Genomic DNA, 17,909 nt, shown 5'->3' with positions numbered 1-17,909 from the left:
CAAATTCTCTCAATATAAAGAAGTATTATCCAGAAATGAAAAACGGAAAGACAGAAGAAAGGCAAAAAAGTAAAATCTGGAAAAAGAAGATTGTTGGTGGAAAAAAATAAAAAGGACCATAAGGAGAAAAAGTAGCTCTGGAAACTATTGGACTTCGCCACAACCTTTAGTAGGGAGTAGTTCTTGTATTGATGTATGTCACTGAAAGAGCAGAAGAACAGAAGACCTGCTATCGTGTCTCTAGTTTCTCAGAGAGAACTCAGCTTGAAAAGAGTAATTGTCCCACTTCTATGACATCCCATCTCTGCAGATTCCTGAAGGCATTTAAATATAGAATGGTTTGGGTTGGAAGGGACCTTAAAGATCATCTGGTTTCAACCCCTCTGCCATCGGCAGGGACATCTTTCCACTAGACCAGCTTGCTGAAAGCCCTGTCTGTCCTGGCCTTGAACACTTCCTGGAATGGGGCAACCACAACTTCTCTGGGCAACTTGTTCCAGTGTCTTACTGCCCTCACAGTAAAGAATTTCTTCCTAATATCTAATCTAAATCTACCCTCTTTCAGTTTAAAGCCCTTTGTCCTATGACTACATGCCCTTGTAACAATGTTTTTTCTAGAGAGTTTCTCACTTGTGAAATACCATAGGTGAAATACTTCTACTTAGCTAAACCCTGCTATGTCTCTAATTCTCATCAGATTAATCCCTACTACTCCCACAGTAAAGCCACATAGCTCTTTGGTTGTCAGACTGGTGAAAGAAGCTTCAAGACAACCTACTCAGCTGTACCAACTATCATCTATCTCCAGAAAGACCTGTTTTGGTAAGGCATATTTGGAAATTCTGCTTATTCTTCCTGAAATGAAGCTAAGCCTGTATTTTTCCCACGTACTTCTTTTCAGTTGAAAAATCTGAACAATTGTTGGGTTGGGTGAGTTTGTTTTTAGTTTAGGTTAAACAGCAGAGGCAAAGCAAAAACAAAGATGACCACTACAGATTATGAAAATGCTCCACTAACTCAAAGAAAGTGAAAAATTTAAACACAACTATACATGACTAAACTAAAAAATACAGTAAAATAAAGAAGTTTGATTTCAAACTCTGCTGTGGCTTAGGATTGACAGAACTAGGCTGGTATCTAAGAAGATGGGACCTTTCCCCATTGCTGAAGCATTTACCTTCTGTATGGATTCTGTCATGCTGAAGTGGGTATGAAATCTACCTGTGACCATTCTGTCAGTCAGGGCTGCTGGTTGAAATCTGAAAAATTTTTCAGTGGTTATTGTTGAAGGTTAAGACACAGTAAAAGGAATGGTAGGAGAAAGAATTGGAACGCAACAATATTTTCAATTTTAGTGACAATGTTGACAGAAATGTAGGAAAAATTTTTTGCTTCTTTCTCCTTCCCCAAACCAATAATATTATAGAATCATAGAATCATAGAATAGTAAGGGTTCGAAAGGACCTTAAGATCATCTAGTTCCAACCCCCCTGCCATGGGCAGGGACACCTTGCCCTAAACCATGTGGTCCAAGGTCCAACCTGGCCTTGAACACCGCCAGGGATGGAGCATCCACAACCTCCCTGGGCAATCCATTCCAGTGCTTCACCACCATCACTGTAAAGAACTTCTTCCTTATATCTAATCTAAACTTCCCCTGTTTAAGTTTGAACCCATTCCCCCTTGTCCTACCAATACACTCCCTAAGGAAGAGTCCCTCCCCAGCATTCTTATAGACCCCCTTCAGATACTGGAAGGCTGCTATGAGATCTCCACACAGCCTTCTCTTCTCCAGGCTGAACAGCCCCAACTCCCTCAGCCTGTCTTCATACGGGAGGTGCTCCAGCCCTCTTATAATCCTCATGGCCCTCCTCTGGTCTCGCTCCAACAGCTCCATGTCCTTTTTATGTTGAGGACACCAGAACTGTACACAGTACTCCAAGTGAGATCTCACGAGAGCAGAGTAGAGGGGCAGGATCACCTCCTTCGACCTGCTGGTCATGCTTCTTTTGATGCAGCCCAGGGTACAGTTGGCTTTCTGGGCTGCAAGTGCACACTGCCGGCTCATGTTAGGCTTCTCGTCAACCAACACCCCCAAGTCCTTTTCTGCAGGGCTGCTCTGAATCTCTTCTCTGCCCAACCTGTAGCAGTGCCTGGGATTGCCCCGACCCAGGTGTAGGACCTTACACTTGGCTTGGTTAAACTTCATAAGGCTGGCATCGGCCCACCTCACAAGCGTGTCAAGGTCCCTCTGGATGGCATCCCTTCCCTCCAGCGTATCAACCGAACCACACAGCTTAGTGTCGTCGGCAAACTTGCTGAGGGCGCACTCAATCCCACTGTCCATGTCGCTGACAAAGATGTTGAACAGGACCGGTCCCAACACCGATCCCTGAGGGACACCACTCGTTACAGGTTTCCAACTGGATATCGAGCCATTTACCACAACTCTTTGCGTGCGGCCACCGAGCCAGTTATTTATCCACCGAGTGGTCCGTCTATCAAATTGATGTCTCTCCAATTTAGAGACAAGGATGTCATGCAGAACAGTGTCGAATGCTTTGCACAAGTCCAGGTAGATGACGTCAACTGCTCTGCCCCTGTCCATCAGTTCCATGGCTCCATCATAGAAGGCCACCAAATTGGTCAGGCAGGATTTCCCCTTCGTGAAGCCATGTTGGCTGTCACCAACCACCTCGTTGTTTTTCATGTGCCTTAGCATGTTTTCCAGGAGAATCTCCTCCAAGATTTTGCCAGGCACAGAGGTGAGGCTGACTGGTCTGTAGTTTTCCGGGTCTTCCACCTTCCCCTTCTTGAAAATGGGGGTTATACTACCCTTCTTCCAGTCATCGGGAACTTCACCTGACTGCCAGGATTTTTCAAATATGATGGACAGTGGCTTAGCAACTTCATTCGCCAGCTCCTTCAGGACCTGTGGATGGATTTCATCAGGTCCTATGGACTTGTGCATGTTCAGGTTCTTCAGATGGTCTCGAACCTGATCCTCTCCTACAGTGGGCCTAAGGTCTTCATTCTCACAGTCCCTGCATTTGCTTTCCAAGACTTGGGTGGTGTGGTCAGAGCATTTGCTGGTGAAGACTGAGGCAAAGAAGTCATTAAGAACCTCAGCCTTCTCCAAATCCATGGTAGCCAGTTCTCTTGATAGCTTCCGGAGAGGGCCCACCTTGTCCCTAGTCTGTCTTTTATTTGCTACGTATCTATAGAATCCTTTCCTGTTATCTTTTACATCCCTTGCCAAACTTAATTCAAGCTAGGCCTTAGCTTTCCTAACCTGGTCCCTAGCTTCCCGGGCAATGCTCCTGTATTCTTCCCAGGCCGCCTGTCCTCGCTTCCACCTTCTATAAGCTTCTTTTTTCCCTCTAAGTGTCCTCAGCAGCTCCTTGTCCATCCATGGAGGTCTCCTGGCCCTCCTGCTGCACTTTCTTCTAGTCGGGATGCAACACTCTTGAGCACATAGCAGGTGATCCTTGAATATCGACCAGCAGTCTTGGGCCCCCCTGCCCTCTAGGACTATATCCCATGTAACCTTACTAAGGAGGTTCCTGAAGAGGCCAAAGTCTGCCTTCTTGAAGTCCAGGGCAGTGAGCTTGCTGCATGCTCTTCTCACTGTCCTGAGGATCTCAAACTCAACCATCTCGTGATCACTAGAGCCAAGGCTGCCCTGGAGCGTCACATTTCCAACCAGTCCCTCCCTGTTGGTGAGCATGAGGTCAAGCATGGCACCTCTCCTTGTCGGCTCCTCTATTGCTTGAAAGAGGAAGTTGTCTTCCACACAATCGAGGAACCTCCTGGATTGCTTGTGCCGCGCCGTACCGTCCCTCCAACAGATGTCAGGATGGTTGAAGTCCCCCATGAGGACCAGGGCCTGCGAGCGTGAGGCTGCTCCTATCTGTCTGTAGAGCGCTTCATCCACAGAGTCCTCTTGATCAGGTGGCCTGTAACAGATCCCCACCGTAATGTCCCCCATTGCTGTTTTACTTTTGATCCTGACCCACAAACACTCTGTTACCTTATCACCTGTCCCCAGACAGAGTTCCATACTCTCTAGCCTATCACTGACATAGATAACAACGCCCCCTCCCCGTCTGCCTGGCCTGTCTTTTCTAAAGAGCCTGTAACCTTCCATTCCAACACTCCAGTCATAGGAGCCATCCCACCATGTTTCTGTGATACCAATGACATCATATTCCCGTAGCCTTGCACACATTTCTAATTCCTCTTGCTTGTTGCCCATACTACGGGCGTTTGTATAGAGGCACCTTAGCCGAGCTCCAAATGCAGCCGACTCAATGGCTGGGGCAGCTGGAACATCTCTACATCGCTCCAAGCACTTATTACAGGTGCTGGCAACTGACCAGGAATGTTGGGATGGATCAATGCTCCCCTCCCCCAACACATCTAGTTTAAAGCTTTCTTGACCAGCCTGGCAAGCCTCCTACCAAAACAGCTCTTCCCCTTCTTTGTCAGACCAGCTCCACCAGCCTCCAGTAGATCTGGCATCCCAAATGGAGCCCCATGATCCGAATAGCCAAACCCCTGACTATGGCACCACCATTCTAACCATTTATTAACCGGCCAAACATGCCTAGCTTTTTTAAGGTCCTCCCCTTTATCCTGGAGAATCGATGAAAAAACTATCTGAGCTCCAGAGCCCCTAACCACCTCTCCCAAGGCTCTGTAGTCCTTCTTAATGTTCTCCAGGCTACTGCTATCTATATCTCTAGCACCCACATGGACCACTAGGAGGGGGTAATAGTCAGCAGGACTTACTAGAGCAGGCAGCCTCTCAGCAACATCCCTGATCCGAGCCCCCGGCAGGCAACACACCTCCCTCGAGACTGGATCAGGCTGGCAGATGAGTGCCTCTGTGCCTTTCAAAGGAGAGTCCCCTACTACTATGACCCTCCGCTTTTTCCTGGAGGCACCAGTAGTGATCCTCTTTACTGGTGCATCAGTAGGATGCTCATTAGGTGTGGTGGGTGGGTGCCACACAATATTAGAAAGTATATTACTGACTTTGCTGTTGTCTTAATAAGAGAAATGTGAGAGTGGAGAAATGTGAGAGTGAAGAAATGTGAGAGTGACAGGCAGCTGTATGAAAGGCTAAGATAGATAATTGCCACCTTTCTTTTTGTTCTTAAAAGTTAACATTTTCCCTGAGCAAACAAACTTCATTTACAGGGAATCATTTTACCTTTTCCCCAACTACATTTATGAACGTCTTATTATGTCTTCAATTTATGGGTGCTTTACTCATGTAGCAAAATTCCAGACATTTTATTGCGGTGCTGTGTATTTCAGTAGTTGTGTATGTCAACTTCATTAGATTGAATAATTATTTAAGAACTACTTACTTTATTTAGTTATGATAAACATCAGGTCTCTGTTGAATGTCTGCAACAGGGAAGGAAAGTAAATTTGTAGATACACCATTATTGAAACTATTGCTCATCTGAAAATTAGTGGCCTTTTCCAGCAACCAAGGGTTATCTAAATAATCTTGCTGTTAATATTTATTGATTCAAATTGCACCCAACAGTTGGATAGAAATTAGAGTTGACTTCTTTACACAATAGCAGACATCTCACCTACTGTATGCTTAAAGTATAACAATTGCAATTTTAGAATTCTTCCAAAAGATAGTTAATTAACATTACTTCCATTTGCATAATGTTGCTTTCTGTCATATTGCTTGCTTACAGTGCTCTGCTCTGTCTGCAAAAGTCTACTCTAACCGAACATATTCAGCTTCCACTTTCAAAACACATAAATTCTTGGCAGCTATTTGTTTCATTCATTTCCTGCTAAGTTTTTATGTGGTGTAGCTAGTCACGTGAGTCACACGATATTGTTTCTACTAGATAACTCAGAATTTTTCGGAAGAACATTATATTATGGATTTTTAGTACATGAGTTTCATAAGAAAAGCTACCATAGTCTTCCAAATTAAAGTATATTGTCAGAATCACTTGGCTAGGTATCCAAGAAATTAGAGAACATGTCTAACAATTCCAGGAATATAATACATGCTAAGTTTTAAATCACAAATACATGTATATCCCATGACTAATTATTCATATGTCTTAAGCTTAGTAAATTCAAACTACTTATTTGTCAGTAAAAGATTAATGTGAAAAGCTTTTTGAATTCATACAGTGTTAGGCATAATTCTTTATGCTTTGCCTAGAAACATGATTTGGGAAATGCCTATCTGAGATCATAGAAGGGTCAAGAAGGCGTTAAAGGAATGAATGACATTCTTCTTTTCATACTGCACTTGCAGTTAATTTATTTTCTCTTAACTACGAAAAGCAATTATGAATTCCAAGTATTAAAACTGTGTAGATCTACAATAATCACTGTCAGTGGGTCTAAGTTCTTTAGAAAGATCAATGTGACAATATGTAATTTCCTGATTAAAAAAAATAATTTCTGCTTCCAGTGAAAAATAAACATTTTGCTAGTGCCAGCTGTATGTTGAAATAATTATTCCTGAAGGAAACATTTTAAAACACCTCAGACTCAGTGAAGAAAACCAGCATTTTTCCTGAAAATTCAAAGCCAATCACACACAAAGGAGTGAGAAACAATATAATACACTTTTAACTTCATGCTTTTTTTCACTTTGACATTGTATATGCTAGAAATTATAAGTGTGTTATGAAACATATGCATACTTCTCTGTTTAAAAACATTCATTTTACTCTGGTGTATCTTCAAATGAATCCTTGGGAATTGAAATTGGTCCAATAGACTACTGAGCCTTATTGTAAAATAAACATTTTTTCAGAACATGTTAACATGTTCTACTGCCGCCCTCAGATATTCGACAGGCTGGTGCAAACTATTGTTGCAAGACAAATATTTATATAAATGGATTTTTTTTCAACAAAGATGAGTCAAGGTAAAAATGCATCTCTATGGAGCTATAGAATTGTGAAAAATAAGAGCAAAGTGAGTGTCTAGTACTAAGATTTGGATTTGCCAGCATTTTACAACAGTTTTACATATGGCCAAAAATTGAAGTCTTCATCAAAGAATACTGGACCCAATGCCAAATTTAGTTGGTAGACTTACATTTTTTATCATGTCATAGAATCATAAAATGGTTAGGGTTGGAAGTGACCTTAAAGATCATCCAGTTCCAACCCCCCTGCCACAGGCAGGGTCACCTTCCACTAGGCCACATTGCTCAAAGCCTCATCCAACCTGGTCTTGAACACTTTATATAGGTAATCTGAAAGAGTTAAGTATATTCCTAGATAAAACTGGATGCTAAGCAGATTAATGACTCCTCTAGGGAAATGAAGGAAGGAAAATAGGTTTTCTTTGGTATATGAGGTGGTCCAATACAGAATAAGATTTAAAAAGGTTATCCACTGTTACATTTCACTTATTTATTTATTTATTTATTTTGAATGTGACTTTGTAAAGATTAATTTTAGAATCCAAAGAAAATAATGCTTATGCAGCATAATTATTATGTATCAGAATATGAATATGCATTCCTATCCATTTGCTCCCTTCCTTTCTTCCCTTCAGATTTTGGAATGCTAGAGAACTTTTAGCAGACATGTTAGAAGAGCACATCTGAAAAATATTAAATTTCCACAGAAAGCCTGTACAGGACCACAGTCATTGATTTAACATATCAGCACCTGAGAAGTGAAGTGTTTTGTAGAGTTTACATGGGGGCCAAGAGCAGAGGTTGGACATGCAATCAGGACTTCTTATTAACTGGCTAAATTAGTATCTGCACAACTGGCAGAATCCCAGAAAGGAGTGCAGAAGAAAGCTTTAAATGCTGTAATGGGAGAATACAGGAAACCTGACGCAGGAAAAATGTAACACTGCATTTCAGATATGAAATAGGCAGCCAGATGAAGCCATGTTCCATTATGGCTTCTATTGAAAAAGTTTCTTGTTCAGTTTACAAGGCCTTTTTATCCCCTGGAGTACAGGCAAATTATATATGAGAAGCTTTTCTATGAGCTACCAGTGTTTAGAAAAACAGGTATCTTTCTGGGTCTGTACACCATTGCTTATTCCTAAAACCGCAATAACCTGTTTAACAGTCGGTTTTGATTTAATCTTTGTAAAAAAAAAAATTGTATATGAGACTTGTTTAAAGTGGAGATTTAGCCATACAGAGGGATAGGACAGTATGAGTCAGCCAATACAGAGGAATATGAATGTGACTTGCATAGACTCAGTCCAATGCTGAAATACTTATCAACAACAGCCAAAGAGCCCTCCTTGGAACTACCCAGTAGCAGAATGAATTAAAAATGAGAAGGAGTCAGGTTTGAGAAGAAAGATAATACGTTGATAAGAAAGCTCAATGAGAATAGTTCTGCCTTAAGGAAAATTTCATGGTGATTAATCACTATAAATTTTACTTTTCCACTTAGTGTCCCATCATCTGAAGAACATTCTACAGAGGTGGAAGTGCAGCTCCCTGCATGATGAATGTGTTGTTTGTAAAGTCATTTTTCTAATCAAGAGATTACTTGCTTTCTTCTATCATGCTTGCCCATGCTCAAAAAGGCAGAACAATATGATTAATTAGGATTTAAATGTTGTCAAAAAAAAAAAATAATATTTTTTTCAACATTTAAAATATAAAAAATGCAAGACAATTCTGAGCATACTGATTTCTTTCTGTATGAAAGTAGATTTCAGTTATTATATGAAAGAGAAATATCTTTATCAAAAGCAGCTCATGGACTTGTGAAATCATACTGACCTTGATTTAGGCTGAAGGTTCAGGAATTGGAGACTCCATACTCTATATATTAATATAATAAATAGCATGAGAGATATAGATGACCATTGAAAAGAGAAAATTTCTTTCACGCTTGATGAAAGAAGGCCTAAATTTAATCATGTAAGATGGCCATTCTGGGTATGAAGCTTCTAAATTTGAATCAATTCCTATGGGTGACATGAAATTGAGGTGTTTATGTTAGGATGTTTGCACTTGTGCCCAGTGTGTAAACTGTATTTATGTCAGGTAGAGACCTAGGAACTTACTTTGCCTAAACATTGTCATCTAAAGATACGTGAAATACCCTATCTGAAGTATTTGCACAGGACTGATGGAAGGACAGAACCTACAACAGGCCCACATCTTTATGGAAAGCCAGTTACAGGCCAGACCTAGTTGGAGGCAACTGATCTAAACCTACATCTCCACTTACTAAAATGGAAACTTTGACATATGGTCATGTAGGGTGAGCCAAATTTAGCTTATTTAATCTGGGGCTGAATCGCACTCTGCCTGTTTACAAAAGCAGGAGTTGCTCCATTTCGAAAGAGGTACATAAGTATTCAAAGTTGGATTCTCTTGAGTTAAGGAAAAATGAAAAACATGTGAAACAGATAAACACCAGCAAGATAAACTGATTGCTGTTTAATTGTTTGCTGTGATTTCAATGTAACAAAGCCAGCACTAGATTTTCATTAAAATTTACAAAAGAATGGCAAAGGTTACAAACAGTTCAGAGTTATAATACACCTTCATTGCCAAATTCCGTTCATATGTTTAGCCATATTCATTCAGTTAAAAGGAACAGCAGGGTTCTCTGGAACCTGTCACTAGTGATTTATTAAGTTCATTTTATATTCGTTTATAGACCAAACATGGAGGAAAAATGCTCACCAGTACTGAACATATCTAACAAAAAAAAGAAAAAAAGGGAACAGGGTATTTAACTTTGCATTGCACTAGGTTCTGCAGTTTTAGGAGGGAGACAATAATTAAATTTAAGCAACTGGTTTGATCAAAGGTAACTGCTTTCTGACTCATAAATGCCTCTGAAATCAATGTGCCTACTTAGAGCAAGATAATATTTCCTGAAAAAACATGGCATCGTCTTGGTGGTGACTGAGGTTTCACTATGTGTGTGGTTTGCAAAAAACTGAGATCAGTTTCACTGAAAATTGATTTCCTACATGCAGGTAATAAACATCAGTGAATCAGACGTTGTGCATGCTAGAATCATCCCTTGGCTAAAGAAACACAAATCAGTGTCTAGAAGTGTTGAGTCTCACAGCTACTACCAAAGTACTTCTGTCTCTTACTGGAATTATTCTTCACTTCAGAGCAGCAGCTGGAAAAACTGCTAAACTAGCATTTAAATACCAATAGCAAAATTGATTAAAATTCATGAAAAGATGTTCTTAATTTTACAAGGGTTTACATGGTTATGAAAAAAAGCAGTTCTTGGAGAATTTTAAGTTTTCATTACTATGAAAATACTTTTAGTTGGAAAAATATTTTCAGCTTAAAAAAAAGTATATTTTTTTATTTATCATAAAATCTGTATATTATATAAATTTTTTGTAACAAAAAATATTCAAGGTTGGTTTTTTTTTCTTATGGTCAGTTCCTCAGTACTGCATCTGATACTGGCTCGTGGAGGCAAAATGAATTTCCAGCTACAAAGAACCAACCCCTTCTCCAGCAGAAGTTGTTGATGATGTGGACATATCATTAGAGAAACAGATTTGCAAACTTTTCAATTTATCAATTGGATACTAACACACTGTATTTCATAGAATCAGAATCATAGAATGGAAACGACCTTAAGATGATTTAGTGCCAACACCCCTGCCATGGGCAGAGATGTCTCACTCTAGACCATGTCGCCCAAGGCTCTGTCCAACCTGGCCTTGAACACCGCCAGGGATGGAGCACTCACAACTTCCTTGGGCAACCCATTCCAGTGCCTCACTACCCTCACAGTAAAGAACTTCTTCCTTACATTTAACCTGAACTTCCCCTGTTTAAGCTTGAACCCATTACCCCTTGTCCTATTGCTACAGTCCCTGATGAAGAGTCCCTCTCCAGCATCCCTGTAGGCCCCCTTCAGATACTGGAAGGCTGCTATGAGGTCTCCACGCAGCCTTCTCTTCTCCAGGCTGAACAACCCCAATTTGCTCGGCCTGTCTTCATACAGGAGGTGCTCTAGCCCCCTTATCATCTTCGTGGCCCTCCTCTGGACTTGCTCCAACAGCTCCACATCCTTCTTATCTTGAGGACACCAGAACTGCACACAGTACTTATTTTGCTGTTCACGGGTAGGCTTTTTTTCCTTTGGTTTGATCTTGGATAATGCTTCCTGGTTAAACTGGGACATTAGTAACAATGTGACATCAGAGCAGATGTTGGCATTGTAAAATTGTTTTGCCTCTTTGGGCTATGTGTACAGCTTTCACATGATATTTTCTCTGAGACATGGAAATGTAATTCTCTCAGCAATGACTGAACACTTTAAAACAAATGCTATTTATAAGCTAAATAATTTTAACACATTATCTTTATTATTGTTGCATCTTTACTACTGCATAAAACTAATCATGCATTCAATTAGAAAATAAGTAGGTATTCTGGTATAAATATATGGATATTGAACGACTAGTATAATAACAGGCTTAATTGAAACTTGAGCATGTGGGAACCTTGTTAAAAACCAGCCTATTTTTGTTTGGAGGCAAGATTTAACATGGGGGAAAAAGACCCATTTCCTAGCTAGCAAAAGTGTTGTTTGGGACACTCAAAATATTGTTATAAAGTTATGCTATTAAGGAAATAACATCTTTGAACTAACTGGTAAGAAAACACTGCATTGACTGTACAGTAGATAACGGTATATAGCTAGACTTTTCTCCTGCACCATGTAACATAGCAGAGCAAAGTCACCTTAGAGTCACTCTCTAAAAGAAATTCCAGATCACTTGTAGATGATAGCCTGGTATCTCCTTACGGCACTTTGAATGTGATTGCTAACCCACCAACACACATCTCCTCTATCCCTTCTGAAACCTCCCCCTCATATTATGTCAGTACTGAGATTAAAGTTGAATACCTAACCTTGTTATTTTTATTTTTTTTTCACTCTCCATCATCCCAAATGTGAGAAGAGCAAAAAAGAAAACATTAGTTCTGTCTTCCACAATTCTGGGTAACAATTTACAGCAGCACATGCTTGTCAGTATGCATTCATTTTAAAAAAATAACTTGATTCACCATGTTGCTGTCTCAAATACACTTTGAGCCATTTCCAGAATTATTCAAGTATGTCCTTGTTTGAATTTATACCTGTGGCCTTTTATCTGTCCATTTCAGTGGGATTCATCGCTCATGGTTCAGTCATATATTGTGTAATGCATTATTAGCGTCATAGATTTAACAAATAGGGAAAACAGCTTCAAAAAGCAACTGCTAACAGCAAAGAAGTATAAAAAGAAGTTATGTGCTCTTATCTCACTTTGAATTGCACTGTGACAAAAAATAACACTCAGTGATTAACTTGAAAAGAATGAGGCCTTCTGGGGAAATCACATTTTACTCACCCAATGGCAAAATGTAAAGAAAAAAAAAAGTGAAAGTAAATACCAATGTAAAATTTACGCTCTTCAAAATATACAAAATACAGTGTGCAATGTTGTGAAAGCATAGAAGTATTTCAAAAAAGAGACTGTAAGAATAAGTGCTTGCTTACTTAATAAAAATGAACAAGGAATGCCATTTTTGAAACAGCACATTCAAATAAAGGTTGAAGTTAAACACAGAGAGAGTGGAGAATACGCTGTTATTAAACATGTTATACAATTCAGTCATTAGAAATAAAATGAGTAACAACAGATTATAAACTCAAACCTAACAGGAAGCAGTTATATAAGAACCTAAGTAAGAGTAGGTAAAAAATTAAAATATAAAGAACTATGAGATTCACATCTGGTGGCTAAATGAAATGAGGAGCATGGTTACAGCTTCTCAGACTGTCACACATAAAAGATGTATGGAACTTGAAAGGCTAGAAAATCTTTTGTCATTTTTAAGGGTGCTGCTAAAGTCAGTCAAATGATGTGTTCACCAGCTTATGATAAGTAAGATTAAATGTTTCAGGGTAACAGCATTGGTCTTTACAATTGTAGCTGATGTTTGGGCTAGTGATGGAATAGACATCTTCACATTCAGCAAGTTTTGTTTCATATCTCACAGTACTTGTAGCAAAGTTCCTTTCACTTGAAGAGTTACTAGTTTTGGTTAATACTTCAGCAGCTTCTGACCACACAGTCATAAATATTTGAAATATGACTTAACTCGCATGGTATTTCCCATAGTGCACAGTCCCCTTCTACCCTTCTATATTTTCTAAATTCTTAATGAATAGTTAGCAAAATTTTGGGTTACAGTAATTTGTCTTCTTCATTTCAATAACTAAGCATTAATGATGGGGTTATACTGAGAGATATTTTGGCTAAAATCCTCAAGACTATACTTTGTTTATAATAGTTTGCTTCACCCAAGGAATTAACTGTTTCTTTGTCTGTGTTATTGTGTATTTTGGGAAGTTGTGTCCATAAAATTTAAATTGTTATCTCTGAAATAGTTAAGGCAGTAAAATGGAAAGCCAGAACTCTGCTTGCATTTGTCCAGTAGGATTTAGCCTGAACAGTTATCTGTTAATGATATTTTGTTAATGATTTTATATGTCATCTACACTCAGCTTCACTGCATATGTAGTCTGGGTCATTGACACTTGACACTGAAATGCAGAATAGCTAAGGTCCTGATCGAACATTCCTGCAACAAACCATTCTATTAGGTTGTCAGTAATTAAGCACTCTCAGTGTCCATTTTTCACTTGTATTGAGGTGCCCTACATTGACATTGATGTGTGAACAAGTTCTGCCAGTTCTTGTGTGAATATGCTTTTGTTGTTACATTCAAAAAGCTAAATTGTAGTCCCAATTAAACAGTGTATAGGTGTGAAACTATATACCCAGCATGTTAATCTTGCTTGAACTTGAAATAAAAGTAAAAATAGATCCAGGGACTTAAAAAAAGAAACAAAACCAAACCAACAAATCAAAAAAAAACCAACCAACAAACTGAGAAACAAAACAAACAAAAAAAGAACCCCAAACCATTTGGGGTCTGTCATCTGAAAGCTTGATTTACTATATATTTAAAGGTAACTTCTGTTCAAAATATTGTCTAATTCAAACTGTCCTCAAAATCACTACCCTAGTTTAGATAAGGTCTAAACTCTCTCTCCTTCCTCACATTTGTGCAGAAATAAAAGAATGAGATCCTGTTGTTTTGTAGGGACAGAAGAAAAATAGCCGGTTCTTCTCATTCCCCCTCTTCCTTTTTTTTTTCCCTCAAGAAAGGAAATTTCAGAAACCCAGCAAAGACAAACTCAACTCTTTTGCATTAATTGGAGATAACTGAGGTAGGACAGCATATGGACTGTAGTACATAAAAAATGGACAGTGTTAAAATTATGTTGCCTGCTGCTAACCTGATGCCATTAGTGGTCGAGCACTCCCTGCTAAATGAGCACATTTATTTGGAATTCATGCCTGTAGCACTAGGAAACCTTGATTCCTTTTTCAAAGTGTTAACCAAGATAACAAGGACAGAAGTAGTACAGAATGTCATTGAAAAGAAACATGGACATATATGAATAGGTGATGACTTATCTGCTAATTTTCTAAATGACATTTGGAATCTGTCACCCATTTCTTGGGTTAATTTTAGGTTGTGTACGAAACTGTTTTTCGATTAGAAACTTGCAGAGTCATTCTGGTTGGAAGGCAATGCAGGGGGTCACTAGTACAACTTCCTGACCAAAGCAGGATCAACACTGAATTCAGACCAGATTGCTTAGGACTTTCTCTAGTCAGGTTTTGAAAACCTTCCAGGACAGATACCACACAATCTCCCAAGGCCCTCTGTCACAATGCTTAATTATCATCATAGTGATTTTTTAATTTTTTTTTTTTTTTTTTTTAATAGCCAGTTGCACCTTTGTTGTTGTAATTTATGACCAGTGTCTTGTTTCTCTGCTTCAGCAGGTCCGTGGTGTCTGGTCCTGTCTTCTTAATAACCTCCTCATACTTACTGGCAGGCTGCTGTTACATATCCCTGAAGCTGTCTCTTTCCTGGCTGAACAGGACTAGAATCTCAACCTCTTCTCTAAGGGTGAGTGCTCCAGCTCCCAAACATCTTGGGACCCTCCACTGAGATTGATCCCATTTGCTGGTATATTTCTTGAATTGTGGGGCCCAAAACTGGACACAGTATTCCAGATAGAAGTGTCAAATAAAGCATCAAGTAATAAGTGTCAAGCCCATCCTGCTTCCACCTCTTCCATATTGCCTCTTTGCATCAGACTTTGGTAATTTGTTTTCCGGAGCATTGGTGTAGATGGACAGTATCTGTGCTTGGAGGAGGTTGGAGGTTGAGATCTGGTTTTTTTGTTGAGCTCTTATCCCTCAGAACCACCACCACATGACCATACCTGTCAGTTCCTTGAGAAAACTGAGGTCTGATGCCATCCTGGCAAGTAGAAGCTGCTCTCCAATTTGCCCTATCTACCATCTGGGGGATCTTTCAAACATTTATGTCAAAAAAATGAGAGAATCCCTTTGTGAAAGTGTTTTAAATATTTATTTCCTTTAAAGAAGTCTTGAGTCATAAAGCATTTAAATGGTGAGGTTTATGCTTTTGACCACCTAAGCTACACATAGCTGGATAGGCAGAAACGTGTATGCAACTGAGACTGAGTTCCTTAGGCAACATAAGATAGTGAGGAGTTCATGATTGGCACAGCAAGATCCTCCTCCCACCTTCAGTATGAAAATCAAACTCCATTTATGGGTCATTTAATATCTGTGTGCAGAGATAAATATATTTTAAGCACCACTGAGCGAAAATCTTAAGTAGCAAAATTTCCTTTCCATTTCAGACATCCTCAATTTCTTGAATCTAGCATTATGCACATTTCATTCTGGTTAATAACTGCATCTACAGGTCACAAATGATCAAAATAAGCCTCGGTAACTTCCAGTTCCTTAAGGCAACCAAAGTACCAGAAAAGTATTTGGCTTCTTCACAAGGTTTAGACATTCCTAATATTTCTTTGACTTTGAACTCCAGTTAGTGTTAAAAAACTGTAAAACAACCACGTTAATTGTTCATTACTGTGTTTTAAATCAAAAATATGCATACATGTTCTGATATATCCATATACACACAGACACACATATTCATCCCAGTAACCCTCTTTTTAAGTGAACAGCTGGTCTATTGGAGGAAAGATTTCCTTGTAATCTCTTTGAATTTGGCTTAAAGGTTGAAGTAGATTCTAAATTCTCTGACGTTATTTGTGCTATCATCAGGTATCTAAACTCACAGAATATATTATTGCAAAGAATATGAGGGAAGTAGAAATATAAAACTGGAAAACAAAGAAGTTTGTCTACATAAAAATTATTATAGTTTGACCATCTAGATATCGCACTGTTGGTTAAAAAAAAAAAAATTAAAAAAATAAAAAAAAAATCTCAAAAGCTGTCTCTGGCTAAAGTTTAAAGGCAAGCATTTGTAGAATCTTTTAATTCAGAGAAAGTAAACCATCTTTTTCTCAGAAATGTGAGCTTTGAAATAAATGTAACATATAGGTAAGCACAGAGCAATCCTTATGCTCCAAAGTCATTTTTTCAAGCAAAGGAAAACACACTAAAGTTCCCCTTCTGTCACTCCTGACTCTGTCATTTAGAAAGCTTTTCTTTACAGGTGATATAGTCATATATTGGAAAAAAAAATCCTAATACTGAAAAATAGCTCTTTATCTTCTGTTTGTCCATTCATGAATATTTAATTTGAATGTAAATCATGTAATAAAGTTATATTTTCAACATACATGTTAAATAAAATCAAGACTTCTGTATCAGTAGTCTACAACTTGTTACCTCCATACCTGAGAAGAATTGAAGTGGCTACTATATAGCAGGATGCTTCTGCAGGTCTACGTAAACCTATATAGTGGCATATGGTTGGTTTTTTTGAGAAAACACAAGGAAGTTTAATGAATGCCCAAGACAACTGTAGAGTGCTGTGGTAATTTCAAATAAACATAGCAGTATCTAAATGGTTAATGGAAATAGCAAGATACAGATTTGGTTGGACAGGGTGCTGGGACTTCTAGTCTAGGTCATGCTTTGCCTATAAATGTTGGACCAGATGATCCTTGAAGTCTCTTCCAGCCAGATATTCTATGATTCTATAACTTTCAAATAATCACCTAATATAAAATAATAAACAATTAACTTTATAAGGGGTCACTAAATCACAAGATCTTGGGAAATAACCCTTCAGTTTGTTGTCACATACTTCATCTTCTTTTCTTATTTGAAGAAGGCATCTCCTTTCAGCACCTAAGTAACCAAAGAGCTCTGTAGGAAAAAAAGCAATAACATAGAATCATAGAATCTTAGAATCATAGAATGGTTAGGGTTGGAAAGGACCTTAAGATCATCTAGTTCCAACCCCCCTGCCAGGGGCAGGGACACCTCATGTTAGACCATGTTGCCCAAAGCTCTGCTCAATCTGGCCTTGAACACTGCGAGGGATGGAGCATTCACAACTGCCTTGGGCAACCCATTCCAGTGCTTCACCACCCTCACAGAAAAGAACTTCTTCCTTATATCTAACCTAAACTTCCTCTGTTTAAGTTTGAACTTGCTATCCCTTGTCCTATCACTACAGTCCCCGATGAAGAGTCCCTCTCCGGCATCCTTGTAGGCCCCCTTCAGATATTAGAAGGCTGTTATGAGGTCTTCACTCAGCCTTCTTTTCTCCAGGCTGAACAGCTCCAATTTTCTCAGCCTGTCTTCATATGGGAGGTGCTCAAGCCCCCTTATCATCCTTGTGGCCCTCCTCTGGACTTGCTCCAACAGCTCCATGTCCTTTTTACGTTGAGGACACCAGAACTGTACGAAGTACTCCAAGTGGGGTCTCACGAAAGCAGAGTAGAGGGGCAGGATCACCTCCTTCAACCTGCTGGTCACACTTCTTTTGATGCAGCCCA

Source organism: Strigops habroptila, chromosome 3 (assembly GCF_004027225.2).
Source record: "Strigops habroptila isolate Jane chromosome 3, bStrHab1.2.pri, whole genome shotgun sequence".
NCBI lineage: Eukaryota > Metazoa > Chordata > Aves > Psittaciformes > Psittacidae > Strigops > Strigops habroptila.
Note: the sequence above shows the minus strand (reverse complement) of the source record.